The sequence below is a fragment of the Panthera tigris genome, chromosome C2 (genome assembly GCF_018350195.1).
Source record: "Panthera tigris isolate Pti1 chromosome C2, P.tigris_Pti1_mat1.1, whole genome shotgun sequence".
Lineage (NCBI taxonomy): Eukaryota > Metazoa > Chordata > Mammalia > Carnivora > Felidae > Panthera > Panthera tigris.
This window is the reverse complement of record NC_056668.1, coordinates 73,642,582-73,647,618: the sequence shown is the minus strand read 5'-3', so window position 1 is coordinate 73,647,618 and position 5,037 is coordinate 73,642,582. Positions and strand designations below refer to the sequence as shown.

Sequence of the window (5,037 nt, the reverse complement as noted above, 5' to 3'; positions counted from 1 at the left end):
CTGCTTGAAAAAATGGTTCTTTCTCTGCCTCAGTCCCAGCAGGGATAATGCTTAGGCATTACCACTAATGACAGTAACCAGTAGAGGATCTGGGACAATTTCCAGAGGCAAGTTTAGGGCCAACCCTCTGGATCGCCCCTTGGAGGGATGCAGTCTCTTTCAAAGGTCTGACTAGCTGGAGATTAGGCAGGTCGTTTGCTTGTTTGCCCTCAGATCCGGGTCCTCCCCTCCTGCACCCTGCTCCCTCCCCTAGGAGGCTGATCCCTGCAGGCCACATTTGCCAAGGTCCCAACAGCCACAGCCAGGAGGGTAGAAACCAGAGTCGTTCTACCCTGGCAGGTCACCTCTGCGGTCCCAGTTCCTGCCAGGAAACCTCCACCAGGATTCCAGTCTCTCCGGTTCTGGAAACATCATCTCCTCTCTGTGACTTTCCACCCAAGAATGGTAGCATTTTCCAGTGGTTGCTACTCTCAAGACTGCCTTTCACCCTTGTCTGCCCTCTCATCTCCTCCAGTGCCTTCATAACCATAACCGCGGAGATTTCTGGAGTGGGTTACATTTTCTGCCTGGACTGTGACCAATTTCATGTCAGTGCGGGTCTGTTGAGACACAGCCCAGAGAGGGTTAAACACACGGAATTATGGGACACACGGAATTATGGGACAGTTCTATCTCAACCACCTTAACGAAAGCCAAGAAGGCAGGAGGGCCGGGAGGCTCCCAGAGGGAGAAGCAGGTGCGCAGTTGCCCGGAAATAAGGAGGCAGGCCAAGTGCCCCGTGGGTGTGCATGGAAACCAGGGGACCCCGGGGTTGGCCCAGCTGTCCCACCGCAGACCCTTTTCCTTCCAACAAGACCACACCCGCTCCAGCATCCTTCGATGCTGTGACACTGTCGGTGTTTCTCACACATGTGGGTGTGACTCAGCCTCTCGGGGCTCTGAGTGGTCCAGGCTTCCGGGTCCACACCGTCTCTGTGGAGCTGGAAGAGGAGGGCTCTCTTAGAGATGTCAGCAAACACAGCGGGTGTCTTTTCTCCCAAACCTGCGGCATAGTGGGACGCAGAAGAGAGTCACAGGCTCATCCTTCCCTCCCCCACCCCACCAGCATGGCCCTTTACTCCCTCTGGCCAAGGGGATATAACAGGGTCATTTCACAACCTTGCTGGGGCAGGGACCCCAGAGGGTGCTGTGTTCTCTGAAAATACTATTCACAAGCACAGATACATCACGTAGAAAGGAGGAAAGCCGGGCCTCACCTTCGGATTTATGTGGACCTACTACACGCACATCTGCCTCTGAGCTAAGTACTTTCCCATATTTTACGTTATTTCATCAGTCTATAATGGGAGAGAATCAGACCCCCCAAAATACATCAGGCCCTAATCAGCCTATCTTTACTGGATGTCTTCCAGGTACCAGGCATTCTATAGAGACAAGGAGACTGTGGTTTCTGCCTTCTAAGAAAGTGAAGAACCTGGGGTCTGAAATCAGCCAGCCCCACCTGGGTTTCAATCCAGACTCCAGCAATTAGTATTTCTGTGACCTTGAGCAAATGACACTTGCCCCTGACCCTTGGTGTCTTCATTTATAAATTGGGCATAACAATACTCTCGTCTCATCGAGTTGTTGAAGGATTCATGTGGGTAACAGGTTTAGCAAGCGCCTAGTACGTGGCGAACACTCTTCAGAAAGCACTATTGACTTATGTTTTTTTTTTTTTAATTAAGAAATCTAGGGGGCGCCTGGGTGGCTCAGTCGGTTGAGCGTCCGGCGTCGGCTCAGGTCATGATCTCACGGTTTGTGAGTTCGAGCCCCGCGTCGGGCTCTGTGCTGATAGCTCGGAGCCTGGAGCCTGTTTCGGATTCTGTGTCTCTCTCTCTGCTCCTTCCCTGCTCATGCTCTGTCTCTATCTCTCAAAATAAATAAATAAACATTAAAAAAAAATTAATAAAAAAAAAAAAAGAAATCTAGGATACATGCACAACCCTGCGAGAAGCCTTTTTGGAGGCCGTCCCAGTACTTCTGTTCACACTGTGAACACATCCCAGAGCCCTCTGACTCCAGAATTGGCTAAAATACGGCTCTTCCTTTCTCCTCTTAGAAGTCTCCAGCGAACCTGACCTCAGAGGAATCCCACACGCGCTCCGTCCCCCTGACAGGCCCTGCCGCTGAGTCGCCGGATGTCCGCTGAGGTCCAAGGTTTGGAGCGTTTCCGGGACTGGCGGGTCACACTGCGGCTGGGCCTTGCCAGGCAGCCCCACCCTTCCTGGCAGCCTGGCCTCCTCCTCGGTCTCTGAAAGGCTGCCAAGGCCGAGGGAGGGCGGTCAGAGGGAGATGGAAGGTCCTGCTGGGATGTTTGCCCTGAGGGAAGCCTGGGAGAGGAGGTAGAGTGGGGAGAGGGGGCAGAGGGGCGGGAGGAGGTGGGGGGAGGGGGGAGGGGGAGCAGGGCAGCGGGTTCCACTCCAACCTCTCATCCTGCCACGCAGAAAATCCAGCCTCTGCAAGTGCCAAGTGCTCCTCCTAGTGGGGAAGGAATGATGCAAAATCCCACTGGGCTGCCCCTCCTCCCCCACCCCCCCCAGGGGTGAGCCACCACCACCAAGCCTGTTGGTGACATCGGTCCTGGCCGATAGCGCATCACAACTGAATACGCCCTCTCACATCCAGGGCTCTCGGCTTGGTAACTTTTCAGGGGGCACATTTTTCAACACCCCCTTTCACAGATAAAAACACGGAGTCCACCTCTGGCGGTCAGTCTGTGGCAGAGCTGGGACTCGACACCAGGTCTTTTCAGCCTACCTCCCACAGGTTTTCTTTTCAGTGCACCACATTCGACGCCAGCAAAGAGGAGGAAACGGCCACCTTCTTGCCCACCGCCCACCCCCTCCGTCTCTGGGCCTCGCACAAACATCACCCCATCTCGAGAACAAGACTGGCTCTTTTCTTTGTCACAAGGGCCTCAGTGCCCAGTGGGAGCCTGATTAAACCCAACCCCTTCCTGCGAGATCATCCTGCTTCTTCAAACCCCACACATCTCAGGGTCAGCCTTCCCGTCCACCAGCAGGCTGACCCCACCGTCCTCCAGGAGAAAAAAAGGCTTTCTGCTCACTGTGGTCAAATCTAGGATTCGGGAAGTCTCCTCCCCGTGCTATCTCAACCACACACAAGCTGTGACTAGGCAGCTCAGATGGTGGGGAGTGGGGGCGACAGGGACTGACGTCAGCCCTGTTGACCCTGTGTGTCCTGCCCTGGCAGAGACAGGTTGGAGAGAGGCCATTTTGGAGCCACTCGCTCATCAAGGAGAGGGAGGTGACTTTTGCCCTGTCTTCTTCCCTAAAAACATAGTCCTTCCTTTGAGCTCTCCAGAGGCTGGCCTCCCACCCGGAACGTCACTGGACACACGGCCCTTGGGATCCCCAGTCCCTGTGACGACCCCGGAGGCCTGGCTTAGAGCTGACGCCTCTCCTACAGAACAGAGGTTCTCACCTGGAGGTTTTCCCAGGTCTGGGAGCCTGCTGTCCTACCCGGGAGAGAGGAGGAGGACAGTTCACCGCTCCCCATCCATATCCTGCCATGGGACAGAGCTAGGCCTGGGCTCAAGGACAGGCCGACCAGACAGTGACCTGTGTTTTCCGGGAAGGCAGCCAGTCCTCATGGCCTTGGACTTCCAGGCACTGAGGAGAGTGACAGAGCAGACACCTGCCACCATCCTGGGGAGGCTCAAACCAGGCCCCAGCTGGGCGGGCATGTCTGGCTCTGGTCTCCGGGCCAGGACATTGCAGCAAAGAGGGGACCACTAGACTCAGCCCTTTCCCTTGGCCTCTGCTTCATGAACTCAACAGTGCTGCATGAAGGGGACAAAGGGCATGACCCGAGGCCTCACATTTGTCCCCCGTGTGCCAGAGAACAAACACAGGATTCAAATCTTTGGTTGTTTCATTAGGAGAAAGTCTTATCTCCCCTGCATGCAAGAGAGCTGTTTGAGGACACAGGAAAAACATTTGATTTGGCCTCAAAAACCCCCGGTTCTATTCCTGGGTAGTGTTGCCATCTACCCAGGGCCATGGTCACGTCATCTCACTCCCCTGAGCCTCAGTTTCCTCAGCTGTACCATGGGGCAGGAACCCAGCTCTTCGGTTGCTCTACTCTGGAGAGAGTAAGATACCTGTAAAAGCGCCCAAGGCACCACACTCATAACGAGGGCTTCTTGTTGTTAGTAAAATGTTATTAACCTGGTTTAGTATTTCCGTTTCCACACGAGGGGAAATGCAGAAGAGGGAGAGCGTAAGCTCTTAGCCAGCAACGGAGCCATCTACTCAGAGCCAGAGGAGCACCCATTCCAGGGACCTTGTGGCTAACAGAGTGGGGTGCTCGCCAGCCTGAGGCCAGGAGATGGGAACCCCACTTCTCATTTGGTACAAGGGCCCTCCTGCCTCTCAGAGGATGCGAGGGACAGTCAGCCCCCTCTCTCCAGCTACTCAGTTCACACCTGGGAGCCACACTTCTAGAAAAGGGAATGGGGCTTGGAGAGCCGGTGAAAGGGGTCAAAACCAGGTTGTAGGAGAGCCAGCTGAAGAGGCCGAAGCAGTTCAACCCCGATCAAGAGCTCTACCTCCCGAAGCGCAGAGCAGTTCCAGGAAAGGGGGGATTGGACCTTGTCTGACCCCAAAGAGCCCCAAGGTGAACACTTAGAGGGTAGATTTTGACTACACTAAGAAAGAACTTTCTAAAAGCTGAGCCAGGGGCACCTGGGTGGCTCAGTCGGTTAAGCATCCGACTTCAGCTCAGGTCATGATCTCGAGGTCCATGAGTTCGAGCCCCGCATCGGGCTCTGTGCTGACAGCTCAGAGCCTGGAGCCTGTTTCAGATTCTGTGTCTCCCTCTCTCTCTCTGACCCTCCCCCGTTCATGCTCTGTCTCTCCCTGTCTCAAAAATAAATAAACATTAAAAAAAATTTAAAAAAAAATAAAAGCTGAGCCAACCCCCAAGGAATAGCCGAGGTCCTGGGCGGTGAGCGTCTGACAGCTGGAGGTATTC

The 5,037-nt window shown here is 54.6% G+C and overlaps 1 long non-coding RNA gene across 1 annotated transcript; it reads left to right on the top strand.

The window, feature by feature from the left end:
- The first annotated feature begins 681 nt into the window (after positions 1-681).
- On the top strand, positions 682-4,748 carry LOC122230500. The gene is made up of 4 exons (XR_006207486.1): positions 682-736; positions 1,221-1,304; positions 2,102-2,199; positions 2,822-4,748. It is a non-coding gene; the product is annotated as an uncharacterized LOC122230500 (long non-coding RNA).
- The last annotated feature ends 289 nt before the right edge of the window (positions 4,749-5,037 follow it).